We start from the raw sequence: 16,317 nt of genomic DNA, 5'->3' as shown, positions 1-16,317 counted from the left end.
ATTGTAACCCAGGCTTTAAGCAACAAAGGCAGAATTCTAAGGGATGGTGTGGGGAATAAATTAAATGTTTTGGCAGACAATTTAAAAATCTCACCATTATTTGCCACGATATTGTACACACATCCTGTCGGTATGATCTGGCGTTATTCATGCTCCATGAGTGAATGGGGCCATCGCAGCTGCCAATTAAGTGGTACTTAAAGAGTTAAAACGGGCTGTCTCCCTTTTCAACTGAATGGTGAGGGCTCTCTCCACCCTCCCACTCCGACACCCTGCGGGCCAGCTCATTGTCTGCCCCACCCTGTTCCTTGTAATCTGTCTCCTATCACTACCCAGCTCCTAATGACTGATATTAACCTCCCAAGGAGCAGACCAGTTTAAGACCTTTGCTAAGCTGATGCTGTGGGTTTTTATCAATTCACAGCAGCAAAGAAGGGACAGGTTCTTAAGCAAACAGAGTTTGTTTTCCTTCATCAGTGACCTAGTGTCCCTCTTCTTCCCTGTCAGCTGAGGCCAATGGTTAATGTTACAAGGCAATGAAGCACTCACATGGAATAATGAGCACACAAACTGGCCATTCAGCCCAGTGAATCTCTGCTGGTGTTTCTACTCCATTGAAGCCCCTTCTTTATTTCACCTTTTTTCCTTTCTCCTGGTATCTATGTCTAACTTCCCCTTAGATATATTGGTGCCGTTCCCCTCAAGCATTCCTTGTGATAGTGAGTCCCAACTTCCAAGATTGAGCTGACAAGTGGCAAGTGACTTTTGCTCCACACAGTGCCAGACAATGACCACCTTCAACAAGAGGCATCTAACCAATGCCCCTTAATGTTCAATGCCATTGCCAAACCGCCCACTATTAAAATCCTAGGGTTACCACCAGAAACCGAGCTTAACAAGCCAAACAAATACAGCGGATAGAAGAGAAGGTCAGAGGCTAAGAGTAACTTGCCTCCGTCTCCCCAGAGTCTGTCTACAAGGCACAAGTCAGGATTGTATTAGGAATATGCTCCAATTGCTTGGGTGAGAACAGCTCTAACAACACTCAAGAAGCTTGGCACGTTTCAGGATGAAACATTCCCTCTTAATTGGCACCCCATCCATCTCCTCCATGCCCACTTATTTCACCACTGATGCTCAATAGCAGCAGTGTGTACTATCTACAAGATGCACTGTAGAAATACATCAAGTCTCCTTAGACTGTGTTTTCCAAACCTATGACTGCTACCACCTAGAATGACAAGGGAACCAATGCATGGGAACATGCTTACCTGCAAATGCCCTGACTTGGAACAATGTCAGCATTATTTCACTGTTGCTGAGTCAAACTCTTGCAATTTTGCACTATGGGTTGTCTATACCAGATGAACCGTAGTAGCTCAAGAAGGTGGCTCATCACTCCATTCTCCAGAGAAGTTTGGGATGGCAATAATTCTGGCCCAACTAGTGACAATTACATCCCAGGTACAAATATTTTTAAAATCTTAACTGCTCTCTGAGTGAAGAGTTTTTATTTCCTGAATTCCTGATTAGATTTGCTGGTTGCTAATTTATCTTGATGAAAATCCTTCTTAGACACTCCCACAGGTGCAAACAGCTTCCTTAGAGCAGAAAATTACTGCAGATGCTGGAGTCTGTACCAAAAACAAAACATGCTGGAAATCCTAACGGATCAGGCAGCATCTGTGGAGAGAGAGCAAGCTAACGTTTTGAGTCTAAATGAGGCTTCATCAGCTCTGCTGAAGAGTCATTTAGATTCAAAGCATTAGCTTGCTGGGTCTCCATGGATGCTGTCTGACCCGTTGTGATTTCCAGAATCTTTTGTTTTCGGAACATCTTCCTTATGTTGACTCTATTGCAGTCATAATTTTTTAAGATTTCTCCCAGGCCACCCCCTCAGACTTTGCTTTTCTCTTACAATAAGCCCCAGTCTGTTCAACTTTGCTGGTTTTAAAAACATCCGTTCAGGTATCATCCCTTGTCAGTATTTTACACCTCCTCAAGTGCTTCTATACTTCTCTCAAGTAGAAGCCAGCAGAGAGGTTGTCCGGGGAAATTCAGAGCTAAGTTAGAAGCCAGAATTAAAGGAGTGCAGAGACCTTGGAAGGTTGTAGAGATAGAAGGGCTTACAGACATTGTGAAGGGCCAGAACTATGCATAGCTACAATAACAGTAATTTTAATGTTTTTTCCAGACTGGGAGTTAATGTAGCAAACACAGAGAATGAAAGGCAATGCATTTTGGTGCAATTTAGGATACAATGAACAAAATTTTGAATGAGCCAAACATACCAGGCTGGATAAAATTGCATCAGAGATAATGGGAACTGCAGATGCTGGAGAATCCAAGATAATAAAATGTGAGGCTGGATGGACACAGCAGGCCAAGCAGCATCTCAGGAGCACAAAAGCTGACGTTTCGGGCCTAGACCCAGGTGATCTCTGATGAAGGGTGTTGGCCCGAAACGTCAGCTTTTGTGCTCCTGAGATGCTGCTTGGCCTGCTGTGTTCATCCAGCCTCACATTTTATTAGGCTGGATAAAATTGATAGGTTTACTTCCTTAAAGAACATTGGTGAACCATTTGGATTAGAATAACAGTCTGTCAGCTTTATGACCATTTGCACCGACATCAAAATTTTAGATCTGGATATTTTCAAATGAATTCAAATTGTAAAATTGTCATTATGGGCTTTGAACTCAAAATCTTGGAATTGTTAATCTTTGTGATTTTCCTGATTCCACAAAGCAACTGCAAGTTTAGCTGTTAGCCTTGTTTCTACCAAAGTCAGGTTAACCTCCCTGCTTCCCCGCCACCACCCCCCCCCCCCCACCCCCCCAGTCACTTGGTGACACATGAGGGTAGATTTCAGACATTTGCCCTCTCCATTCTGGAACGTGGTTGTGATCGCACTGGGTTTTAGGTGCTGATAAATTTAGGCCCAATTATGTTTCGGTTTACTTTCCCTACTGTGTGCTGTGCTTGAATTTAGCTCAGACCTGGGCGTGAAAAGTTTCCTCTGCTTTTCTGGTAGGAAAAAAGGATGGTGTTTGTACTGGACCTGGGCAGCATTAATCATACTTTCACAAGACATAAACGTCCCACCAACTCACATTAAATAACACTGAATTGTGAATGCCGTTGAAGGTCATAATGTTGAAGTGGAAAATGGAAGATATTGCAAGTGTGCAGTTGGGGGTGATCATTCTCTGGAGGCTCACTGTTGGGACAGTGAATGTAGAGGGAGCTTTACTCTGTATCTAACCCCGTCCTGTCCATGCCCTGACAGTGTTTGATGGCGTCAATTTGGAGGGTGCTTTACTCTGTATGGAATCCTAAGCTGTACTTGTCCTGGAAGTGGGGACAGTGTAGCGAGAGCTTTACTCTGTATCCACCCCTGTGTTGTACTTGTCCTGGGAGCAGTTGATGGGAGAGTGCAGAGGGAACATTACTCTGTATCTAAGCCTGTGCTGTCACTGCCATGGACATGTTTGATGGAAACAGTGTGTAGGAAACTTTACTCTGTACCTAACCCTGTGCTGTGCCTATCCCTGAGAGTATTTGATGAGGACAGTGTGGAGGAAGGTTTACTGTGTTCTGTCCCCGTCCTGGGAGTGTTTGATGAGACAGTGCAGAGAGAACCTTATTCTGTGTTTAATCCTGTGTTGCCTCTGTCCTGGGAGAATATGATGGGGATTGTTTCGAATCACTCTTAACTCAACGATAAAGCTTCTACAATTCACTTCCTATGAAACCAATACTGAAATCTACTTGATTACGTTGATCTGGAACAGTATTCTCATCAGAATTTTGCACTTTCTTACAGGAAACTGACACACATCAACATCTGGGCCTTTAGTCATAAGAAATCTCAATGTCTTCAACCAACATGATTCACATCCTGATGACAGATAGAATATCTGATCAGAAACTCACTAAGTGCCCCAACAGCAGTAAGTGTCTTTTTGTTGATTCGAATGTAGGACGATCAATGTCTAGAGGTCATAGATTTAAAATCATTACCAAACAATGAAGAACGAAGATGAGGAGAGGTTTCTTCAGTCCGAGAGTTATCAGGACCTGATATGGTTTTACCTGAAATAATGTTGGAATCTGACTTTGTAAATAATTTTAACAGAGAGATGGACAAGTTACTGTGCAAGAGGAACTGAAACAATTTTGGACAAAGAGGGTGGATTATGATTGGCCAAATGGCTTTCTTCTGTCTTAAAAATTCTGTGTATACAGACATCTTTCAGTCAAGGATTAATGTCTTAATGATTTCAAGACAAGGTTAGATCTAATTCTTAGAGCTAAAGATATCAAAGGGAAGAAAGCAGAAACAAGGGAATGAGTTGGATGATCAACCATGATCATATTGAATGGCAGAGCAGGTTCAAAGGGCTGAATGGCCCACTCCTGTCCCGGTTTTCCATGTGTATATTCCTAATATTTGGAACTAGATTAAAAACTACACTCATGATTAAGACTCTTGGTTTTGGAACCTGCTGCATTTTAGATCTGGGCAGAGATTAATGCCATTTTAAGAGACTTCAAATCACAGTTAAATCTAAATAAAAATTCTATTGTGTGATATTGGCTAAGGGCACGATTTCGTCCTAAGGGGTGCAACCAACTTTATAAAAGTTGAAATTATTAATCAATGGAAATCTGTCTTGATTCCTATCTGGAACATGCTCAATCAACAAGCTACCACAGCTCCTTGGAGGAGAGAATTCCAAAGATTCACCATCTTCCGAGTGAAAAAAGTCCTTCTCATCTCAGTCTTAAAAGGACTACCCCTTCTCCTGAGATTATTTCCCCCTGGTTTTAGACTCTCCACCCAGAGGAAACATCTGTTGCAAAAAAGTATTCCCTAAACAGAGGGCATTACTTTCCAATCTACGTTTCCTCCTTTAGAAAGTGATATCTGTTTTCAGCAAACAGCTAGAGTAAACATCTTGAGCTGTGGCTCACTGGTAACGCTGTTACCCCCAAGTGAGAGGTGATGGGTTCAAGACTTATCCAGAAACTTAATCCCAGGATCTATGCGAGTTGAAAACAAAAATTTGCTAGAGATCACAGAGGATCAGCCAGCATCCATGGAGAAAAAGCAACCGACCAACTGAAGTCGAGATGACTCTTCATCCGAGCTGCTGAGTGTCCCAGTGCAATGCTGAGGGAGTACTGCACCGTCAGATATACGATTCTCTGGTGTAATGTTGAACTGAGATCCCACCTTGGTCCTTTCAGGTGGATGTAAAAAAAGTCCCATATCCATTCTGGAAAGCAGACCTGAAGGGCAACTTTTTCACGCACAGGGTGGTCCACATATGGAACAAGCTGCCAGAGGAAGTGGTGGAGGCTGGTACAATTACAACATTCAAAAGGCATTTGGATGGGTAGATGAATAGGAAGAGGTGAGAAAGATATGGGACAAATGCTGGCAAATGAGATTAGATCAGTTTCGGATATGTGGTCAGCATAGGTGAATCAGACCAAAGGGTCTGTTTCCATGCTGCATGACTGTGACGCTATGACAACGGGGTAAGTTACTCCATTCAGAGCCCCACACTGCTCGCCAGTTCCCTTTTTCCTTCTCTTCTTCTTCTCTCTCGTCTCTGCAGTAATTCCACCCCGATCCCCACCCTTTTTTAGTTACATGCCTAAGGAGTTGGGAAGGAGTCGGGTCATGATGGGAAACCGCGTGGCGGGAGCTGAATGCGCAGGCTGTGTCCCACAGGCGACAGCGGATCGAGTGTGGGCCAGAACGATGGTGAGACTGGGGCTGGTGAAGGGGCAGTGGGCAGGGAGAGCGGGGCTGGAGAGGTGGCAGTGAGCTGTAAGAGCACGGCCGGGGAGGGGGTAGTCGACAGTGAGAGCAGGCAGTGTGAGGGCAGTGGGTGGTGAGCGGACAGTTGGTGGTGAGGGGGCAGTGGGCAGTGATGGAGCAATGGGTGGTGAGAGTGGGGGCCAGTGTGAGGGGGCAGTGGCTGGTGAGGGGCAGTGGGCGGAGAGGGGGTTGTGGGCGGTGAGGGGCAGTGGGCAGTGAGGGGGCAGTGGGCGGTGAGGGGGCAGTGGCGGTGAGAGCGGGGCCGGTGAGGGGACAGTGGGTGATGAGAGCGGGGGCAGTGAGGGGGCAGTGGGTGGTGAGAGTGGAGTCGGTGAGGGTGCAGTGGGCAGTGAGCGGGCAGGGGGCAGTGAGAGCGGGGCCGGTGAGGGTGCAGTAGGCAGTGAGGGGGCAGTGGGCGGTGAGAGCGGAGTCAGCGAGGGGGCAGTGGGTGGTGTGAGTGGGGGCCGGTGTGAGGGGGCAGTGGGTGATGAGAGCGGGGCCGGTGAGTGGGCAGTGGGCGGTGAGAGCGGGGCCAGTGAGTGGGCAGTGGGTGGTGAGAGCGGAGTCAGTGAGGGTTCAGTGGGCAGTGAGGGGGCAGGGGGCAGTGAGAGCGGGGCCGGTGAGGGTGCAGTGGGCATTGGGTGGTGAGAGCGGAGTTGGTGAGGGGACAGTGGGTGGTGAGAGCGGGGCTGGTGAGTGGGCAGTGGGCAGTGAGAGCGGAGTCAGTGAGGGTTCAGTGGGCAGTGAGGGTGCAGTGGGCAGTGGGCGGTGAGAGCGGGGCCGGTGAGGGGGCAGTGGGCGGTGAGAGCGGGGCCGGTGAGGGGGCAGTGGGCGGTGAGAGCGGAGTCAGTGAGGGGGCAGTGGGTGGTGAGAGCGGAGTCAGTGAGGGGGCAGTGGGTGGTGAGAGCGGGGCCAGTGAGTGGGCAGTGGGTGGTGAGAGCGGGGCCGGTGAGGGGGCAGTGGGTGATGAGAGCGGGGCCGGTGAGGGGGCAGTGGGCGGTGAGAGCGGGGCCGGTGAGGGGGCAGTGGGCGGTGAGAGCGGGGCCGGTGAGTGGACAGTGGGCGGTGAGAGCGGGGCCGGTGAGTGGGCAGTGGGTGGTGAGGGTGGAGTTAGTGAGTGGGCAGTGGGTGATGAGAGTGGGGCCAGTGAGTGGACAGTGGGTGGTGAGAGCGGGGCTGGTGAGTGGGCAGTGTGTGGTGAGAGCTGGGCTGGTGAGTGGGCAATGGGTGGTGAGAGCGGGGCCGGTGAGTGGGCAGTGGGTGGTGAGGGTGGAGTTAGTGAGTGGGCAGTGGGTGATGAGAGCGGGGCCAGTGAGTGGACAGTGGGTGGTGAGAGCGGGGCCGGTGAGTGGACAGTGGGTGGTGAGAGCGGGGCCGGTGAGTGGGCAGTGGGTGGTGAGAGCGGAGTCAGTGAGTGGGCAGAGTGCAGTGAGAGCGGGGCGATTGAGGGAGCAGTGGGCGGCGAGGGGGCAGTGGGCACCAGTGAATGGCGACCTTGTGCACTTCTGGCTGTATGTATGTATTCCTAAACTTAGTACATGTGACAAATAAATAAATGTAAAAGTAGTGACATTTCCCCCAGTGGCTGTTGCACTGCTTAACCCTCAATTACTAAAACAGGTTAAATTGACCATTGAGATAACCAGGTGTGGAGCTGGATGAACACAGCAGGCCAAATAGCATCAGAGGAGCAGGAAAACTGACGTTTTGGGTCTAGACCCTTCTTCAGACCCTTTTCTGAAGAAGGGCCTAGGCCTGAAATGTCAGTCTTCCTGCTCCTCTGATGCTGCTTGACCTGCTGTGTTCATCCAGCTCCACACCTTGCTAACAAAGTGTGGAGCTGGATGAACACAGCAGGCCAAGTAGCATCTTAGTCGCACAAAAGTTGACGTTTCGGACCTAGACCCTTCATCAGAAAAGGGGAATGGGGAGAGGATTCTGAAATAAATAGGGAGAGAGGAGGAGGCGGACTGAAGATAGATAGAGGAGAAGATAGGTGCAGAGGAGACTATAGGTGGGGAGGTAGGGGTGAAGATAGGTCAGTCCGGGGAGGACGGACAGGTCAAGGGGGCGGGATGAGGTTAGTAGACAGGAAATGGAGGTTCTGCTTGAGGTGGGAGGAGGGGATAGGTGAGAGGAAGAACAGGTTAGGGAGACGGGGACGAGCTGGGCTGGTTTTGGGATGCAGTCGGGGGAGGGGACGAGCTGGGCTAGTTTTTGGATGCAGCGGGCGAAGGGGAGATTTTGAAGCTGGTGAAATCCACATTGATACCATTGGGCTGCAGGGTTCCCAAGCGGAATATGAGTTGCTGTTCCTGCAACCTACGGGTGGCATCATTGTGGCACTGCAGGAGGCCCAGGATGGACATGTCGTCTAAGGAATGGGAGGGGGAGTTGAAACGGTTTGCGACTGGGAGGTGCAGTTGTTTATTGCGAACCGAGCGTAGGTGTTCTGCAAAGTGGTCCCCAAGCCTCCGCTTGGTTTCCCCAATGTACAGGAAGCCACACCGTGTACAGCGGATGCAGTATACCACATTGGCAGATGTGCAGGTGAACATCTGCTTGATGTGGAAAGTCATCTTGGGGCCTGGGATGGGGGTGAGGGAGGAGGTGTGGGGGCAAGTGTAGCATTTCCTGCGGTTGCAGGGAAAGGTGCCGGGTGTGGTGGGGTTGGAGGGGAGTGTGGAGTGGACAAGGGAGTCGCGGAGAGAATGGTCTCTCCGGAAGGCAGACAAGGGTGGGGTGGGAAAAATGTCTTTGGTGCTGGGGTCTGATTGTAGTCCTCGTTCCCGCCTGCATAACCTGTTCTTCCTCTCACCTGTTCCCTCCTCCCACCTTAAGCCGCACCTCCATCTCCTACCTACTAACCTCATCCCACTCCTTGACCTGTCCGTCCTCCCTGGACTGACCTATCCCCTCCCTACCTCCCCACCCATACTCTCCTCTGCACCTATCTTCTCCTCTATCTATCTTCAGTCCGCCTCCACCTCTCTCCCTATTTATTCCAGAACCCTCACCCCATTCCCCTCTCTGATGAAGGGTCTAGGCCTGAAACGTCAGCTTTTGTGCTCCTAAGATGCTGCTTGGCCTGCTGTGTTCATCCAGCTCTCCACCTTGTTATCTCAGATTCTCCAGCATCGGCAGTTCCTACTATCTCTGAACTGACCATTGCTGTTTATGGGAGTTTGCTGTGTACAAATTCAATGCAAAAGTGGGAAAGGGAAAAGTGCCTTGCTTCATACATAGTAATGCCCCGGGAGTGTTAGATGGGGACAGTATAGGGGAAACTTTACTCTGTATCTAACCCTGTGCTGTAAGCAGTCCTGCGAGTGTTGGATGGAGACACTAACCACACTGACAATTCTGCAGTTTAACTGACATAAATTACATAAAAAGGGAGAAAGATCAGTTGTGCTGAGCCATCTTATTTCCTGGATAAACTCCTGATGCAGTGAAATTGTGCTTTGTGTAGACAAGGAATTCCTATAAAAGGAATTAGTAGGATACGTACTTAGCTCAGGTAATAAATTGTTTAATTTCGAAGGTTGAATATATTATGCAAATGATGAAAGGGAAGACACATTTTTATTGCATGTTAATACTGAGTGCAAGGATGCTGATTTGCATAAAATCTAAATGGGACCAGTCACTATGCAACAGATCAGTAACCAAGGCAACAGACCCTGCGTTAACTCTCATTGACTCAAACATGTCACCTGAATAAACCCTTGTCATAAGAATTCTTTCTTATGGACTGTGAATCCTCCTGTTCACAGCCTGTCTTACCAATGCTCAGTGGCTGCATGCATCTCTCACGTTTTCCTTCACCATGTAGAATAGAAAGATCTCATTTCCAATCCTTGACCTCAGTCGGCATGCTCGATCTCAATGCTGCAATTCCCTGGAGATGCCCATTGATCCTTAGCTGCTTCTGCAAAACCCCCACTGCTGGTGTGAGCCGAGATGATTGGCATCAGCCTGCCTGTCACCCATGGATGCCATGGCAGAGCCACTTTCCTCACTCGCCCCAACCTCACACAAGGTTTCCAGGTGCTTATGTTCTACCAGGGGTTGACAGATCTCCACTGGATATATTCAGAGATCGGGTTTCCTTTGTCAGGAAACCATCTGCAGTAGCCATCCCAAACCAACATGATACCATCTGGGCTGGACTGTTTACTATCTAAATCAGGTTTAGTCCCTGCAAATGCTGCACATGGATGATGAAACATAAGAACCAGAGCTGGAGTAGGTCATTTGGTCCTTTGAGGTTGATTCGGTAAAATCATTTGTGATTTTCTACTTCACTTTCCCAGTCAATCCCTATGATCCATTGATTACTATCGAATCATGACATGCCATAGGATCACTGCTGGACTGCAAACTCAGTTTACTCATCCTTCGCTTATCATTTTATATTTCCAAATACCCACCAATTCTCCTCTAAAGAAATTTATATAATCCCTACTATGTCAAAGCAGGACATTCGGCCCATCAAGTCCACACCAACCCACTGAAGAGCATCTCACCCAGACCCACCCTAACCCTGTAGCCCCACATTTCTCATGACCAATCCACCATCCCTGAACACTGTGGGGCAATTTAGCATGGCCAAATCACCTAACCACCTCATCTTTGGATTGTGGGAAGAAACCAAGGCACCCAGAGGAAATCCATGCAGACACAGAGAGAATGTGCAAGCTCCACACAGTCACTTGAGGTGGAAGCAAGCCCGGGTCCCTGACATTGTGGCGCATTAGTGCTAGCTACTGAGCTACGATGCCTAAAGCCTCATTAACAATTTGTGGCAAAGCATTCCACATGTAGTAATCTATCCAGAAGGCTCCAGACACAAATGTTACAAATGTGTCCTCTAGTTTTGATGATCTACAAAAACAATTTGCATTTGCTTAGTGCCTTCGGTTTCATGTAATGTCCAAAAACACTTCTCAAAAGCTTTAGAATGCAAAGCTTGATATTGAGCCACATCAGGTGACGTTAGAAGATGTTGACCAAAAGCTCAGTCTAGAGGCAGATTTTAAAAGAAGGGAGTGCAGTAGAAAAGTTGAGAGATTTTGGAGGGAATTCCAAAGTTTGCTGGCCATACAGCTTGTCCACCAATGGACAAGTGATTAAAATTAAGGATGCACAAGTGGCCAATATGAGAGGACCACAAATATTCATTGAAACATTGAGTTTAGAAGGATGAGAGGGGATCTGATTAAAACATATAAAATTCTAACAGGCCTGAACAGGCTAGATACAGGGAGGATGGACTCCCTGGCTGGGGAGTCTAGAACCAGGGATCACAGTCTCAAGATACAGGATAGATCATTTAGGGCTGAGATGAGGAAAGATCTCTGTACCCAAAGATTAGTGAACCTGTGGAATTCCGTACCACAATTTTTAGATTTCAAAAACATCATGGCGTGTGGGGTAAAAGTGGGAATGTGGCATTGATGATGTGGAGGTGCCGATGTTGGACTGGGGTCATCAAGGTCAGAAATCACATGACACCAGGTTATAGTCCAACAGGTTTATTTGAAAATACAAGCTTTCAGAGCCTTACTCCTTCTTCAGGTGTTAGTGAGAGAGGTAGTATCAGACACAGAATTTATAAGTAAAGATCAAAGGGTCACAACACTGGTGAGGATGTACTAAACAAACCTAAAATGCTGTTAAATCTTTAATCAGTTAGAAGGTTTTAATTGATTATTATGTACGTATAAATCCCCAAATTCCTTTGAAATCACTGTCCTGAGAGAACTAAAGGTTTTATCAGTGTACAGAAGAGGTTTAGAAAGGGTGGATGCTGGGAAGTTGTTTCCGTTAAGCGGGGAGACTAGGACCCGTGGGAACAGCCTCAGATTTAGAGGGGGTAAATTTAAAATGGAAAAGAGGAGACATTTCTTCAGCCAGAGAGTGGTGGGCCTGTGGAATTCATTGCCACGGAGTGCAGTGGAGGCCAGGATGTTAAATGTCTTCAAGGCAGAGATTGATAAATTCTTGATCTCACAAGGAATCAAAGGCTATGGGGTGAGTGCGGGGAAGTGGAGTTGAAATGCCCATCAGCAATGATTAAATGGCATAGTGGACTTGATGGGCTGAATGGCCTTACTTCCACTCCTATGTCTTATGGTCTTAGGTGACATTTAGGTCAGACAATGCATGTTAGGTGTGAGACCTTGTTTAGAATCTGTTGTGTTTTGGCTTGGTTTTATTTCTAAAGTAGATATTTATACAACACCACATTGACTGACTGTCTATAAATTGTGTGCTTTTTGAACAAAATAATGTATCTGCAAATGTAAATTCACCGCATAGATTCAGTTGTGTTTGTTTTCTTGTGTGTGTGTGTGTGTGTGTGTGTGTGTGCACGCATATGTGAGAGAGAGAGAGAGGGAGAGAGAGAGATAGAGAGGGAGTGTGAGAGTGAGTGTGTGTGACATTGAGATGGAGGATCGGTCATCATCATACTGAATGACAGAGCAGGCTAAAATGGCTAAATGGCCAACTCAATAAGACCATAAAATGTAGAAGAAGTAGACCATTCAGCCCATCAAGTCTGCTCTGCCATTCAATGAGATCATGATTGACCTGATAAATCCTTAACTCTACTTTCTTGTCTTTTCGTCATAACCCTTGATGCGCCTTGATCAAAAATCTATCTCCATCTTGAATATACTTAACAACGCAACTTAATAAACCACCATCAACTGTCTCTCTCTAATGAGAGCACAGCCCCATGGTCTGGTACAACAATGGCAACTGTACATAAACTTGGCAAAATTGGCCTGTTTTAAGTAGGCTTTTGAGAAGGGCAGGGGGATGAAGAAGTTTAGGCAGGGAACTGAGACCTCTGAGCAGCAGTGCTGGAATGGCAGGAGTAATGAGGATGCACAGGAACCCCGAACTACAACACAACAGCGTAAGAAGTAGAAATAGTTTCTCCCCAACAATTAATGGCCAGCAGCCCTGCGGCAAGCATCTCATTGAGTTGGCCCAACCAGTGACCGTCCTCAGAACAAACCAGGCAAACCACACAATAGGTGACACTTTCTGCCTGGTGTCACAAGTGATGAGAGGTTCCCACAGAGATTGTATCCCCCAAAACAATGTCAAATACTGCAGGAAAAGTGGGGGGGGGGGTAGAGAGGCAAACAAATTAGGCTGAAAGAAAGATTTGATCTGGCAGGTATGTAGAGCCAAATGCAAGTAACAATCCTGTGTCAGTACAAAATGTGCCATGCATTGTTTTATAACATCAATAGATTCATGCCAAATGGAGAAATAATTAGGGAAATATTTGCGGAAGAAACATTACAGGGCTATGAGGAAAGAGCAAAGAACTAGGATTAATTAAAAAGTGCTATCAAAGAAACAGGCTGAATGGCCTCCTTCTGTGCCCTAGAATGCTGCTGTTTGATGCAGAAACACGGCTGTTCCCTGTGGAAATCACTGCTGCATTACTGTCAGTTTATATCTTGCTTTGTGGCTGATATAAGTCCATAGCTAAATTGATACGAGACTCCCCTCTGCCCACGCTCCCAAACCGCCTCTCCCAGCAACTCCACTCTCAAACATAAACCCCCACCCACCCGCGACGCACTTAGCTCTCTATCGACAAGCAGACAAGCTGTTTTTCCTCCTGACTGCGCACCCCCCCACCCCCGCCACCACCGACTTCTCCTAAGGCTCTTGTCTGAGGGAGTTGGACAAAGAAACTCCATTATACCATAGCCAGGGAAAGTTTCAGCCAACAATACGGATGGAGGTGTGAATAGCAGAGTGTGCATTGTGCATGCCTGAGAGCCCCTTTCAAATTGCTGTCTGCCTTCCAACCAGTGATGGCATTGTGACCAGTTAACTCACCCCACCCCCAACCGCCCCCACTCAGCTCTGACCCACGGTGAGTGTGCAATATTTCAAACCCCCTGAAAACAGTATCACAATAACGTGAACCAAACAGATGATTAGATCTTTCTCCTTCTGGAAAAGGACAGTTTGTCCATAACGCAAGTGTCGCTGTGTATTTAGCACTCGGTGCCAGATGAAATTAAGTGATTATTTCAGGTTTTTAACCAAAAATATCTTGTGTTTCTGTAGCACCTGTCAAAATCTCTGGATGTCCGAAAGCGCTTTACAAAAAACAAAGTGGCATCTCTGTTCTAACATAGGCAGCATGGCAACTCATTTGTGCACAGAGAGATTCCACATGCAGCAATTAAATGGCCAGTTTTGTTTATCTGTTTTGGGTGAGTTTGCTGCACAGATTGTTCCTTAATGTAGGAACAAACTTTTGCTGCAAACTGGTACAGATTGAAATCAGGAGCAGAAGTAAATTACCACAAAACACATTTCTACGGCAATTTAAGATGGCTTTGCTCCTCACCTCAAGGAGTTCTGCTAACATCTGGATAGGAAATGGTGTACAAATGTTTAAACTTTGGTATTTAGAGGTCTTCTTGCAAAAGCTATGTATATTATTTATTGGACTGATTATTCACAGAGGATATCTTTCAAGATTTTAATGTCCAAAGTATATGGAACTGAGAGATCAGAAATGAACCATCCACCATTTTTGCTCAATCCCATCCATTCGTCCTCTCTCCATATCTCTTTGTGTTCTGAAGAAGTCATATCATACTTGAAAGGTTCGCTCTATTTCTCTCTCCACAGACTTGCTGAATTTCTCCAGCATTTTTAGTTTGGGTTTCCAGCTTTCGCAGTCCTTTTCTTTTATTATCCCTCAATCCCGCTTCCCCTTCTCCCCATCCCTCAATCCTACCAGTCGCCCTCTTCCCCCTATTCCTGGATCCCACATCCGTACTCACCTCAAACGTTTCCCGCAAACCCACCTACCCAGCCCCATGTAGGATGGTGTGATTAAATTGTTCGGCTGTTTCTCACACACTGTGACACTCAAATTCATTGTAAGATCAACATATACAAATGAGTGATTTTTTTCTGACGGAGCTTGTTGCTAAGTAACGACAGAAAGAATGAAAGAAAACAGCATGAATGTTTAAAAAAATAATCTGATCAGGATTTAACCTCCGAAGCCACCCAACGTGGAGAAATAAAAAGGGTCTTAAATAAGTTGTAGTTGATGGATCAAGCATGTAGCATTCAGATGTAAACATACGGTGAAGGGACAAAGTTGCCAATGGGAATCTGGAATTTTCCGGAGAAAAAGACCTATTTGAAGGGCACCCCGCTTTGGTCAAATCTAAAAACCAGATTAAAATATAAAATGGGAGAATGAACAGCTGGAGTGAGGTTATGGCTTCAGTTAATGAGAGTTCCTTTATCGAAAATGAGTTGAATTTTATTTTACATATCACGATGGTTAGGAGGAGTTGTACTGTCCTGCTCCCGCACTGCGTTTGCCCATCATTATAAACTTGCACCCGCCAGCTCCATTTCACAGGAAGCAACGCACCATTGGAACTCCTAGACTCCCTCGCTAACTACATTGAGGGCGTCCCTACAGCACGAAGTCTACAGGCAGCTCACCACTACTCTCTCAAGGAGTAACCTGAGATCGGCAAAAGATGCCGACCCGCTGACCCAGCCGTCAATGCCCACATCCCCTGAATGAATACATTTTTAAAAATTCCTTTAATTTAAAACGATTTAATGTGAGCAATTATTTTAACAATTACATTATTAAATCATGCCCCTTTGTGCCTGCTGATTTGTGACAGCCCGATTTGTGCACAGCAAGATCCCACAGTGAACGGGTGATGGTTGAGGGATGAACAATGGGCACGACACCAGCGTTAAACCTTCCTTCTTCAGAGTACTTTCACACCCACAGGAGAATTTGGTGGGGCCTCAGTTTAACACCTCACGGTTTAGCAGCCCAGCGCTCATTCAGAACTGCACTGGCGATCAGGATCACATGTTCAACACTTTGAAGTGAGAGTATGAACTCCTGTCCTGGGATCCAGAGGTGATGGAACCACCCACCGAGACCGCCGTTGCCATGCCTATTACAAGAGTTACACTGGGGTAGTCAGAGTGGTGGCTCATGAGTGCGTTCATAGGGTCATGGAGCTGTACAGCATGGAAACAGACCCTCCTGCCCAACTCATCCATGCTGACCAGATATCCTAAAGTAATCTAGTCCCATTTGGCAGCAGTTAGCCCATATTCCTCTGAACGTTTCCTATTCATATACCCTCCCAGCTGTGTTGGAGTTAATAGAAGGAGGGGAAGTGAGGAGAGTGCATCTGGATGGGAACTTTTCTCCCTCAGAGAGTGGTGAATTTTTGGAATTCTCTTCCCTGGACTGTAGAAGAGATGAGGTCATGAATTATTTTTTAGGGCAGAGCTTGATAGATTCTTGACTAAGGAAGGAATCCATTGTTATTGCGTTTGGGGGAAGGTGGAGACAGGAATGTGGAGTTGAGGCTGGAATCAGGTCAGCCATGATCTTATTCAATGGTAGAGCAGATTGCAAGGGCCAATGGTCTGCTCCTG

General features: G+C 46.8%; 1 long non-coding RNA gene across 4 annotated transcripts in view; it reads left to right on the top strand.

The window, feature by feature from the left end:
- Window positions 1-16,317, top strand: part of LOC125466023 (uncharacterized) — a 152,504-nt gene that overhangs the window by 91,402 nt on the left and 44,785 nt on the right. For all 4 annotated transcript variants that reach the window (XR_009442809.1, XR_007250354.2, XR_007250356.2 and 1 more), the window contains one exon: window positions 3,826-3,952. This is a non-coding gene — a long non-coding RNA (uncharacterized LOC125466023). The remainder of the gene's footprint in view (window positions 1-3,825; window positions 3,953-16,317) is intronic.

This window comes from Stegostoma tigrinum, chromosome 30, assembly GCF_030684315.1.
Source record: "Stegostoma tigrinum isolate sSteTig4 chromosome 30, sSteTig4.hap1, whole genome shotgun sequence".
Lineage (NCBI taxonomy): Eukaryota > Metazoa > Chordata > Chondrichthyes > Orectolobiformes > Stegostomatidae > Stegostoma > Stegostoma tigrinum.
Note: the sequence above shows the minus strand (reverse complement) of the source record. Positions and strands in the feature narration are given on the sequence as shown.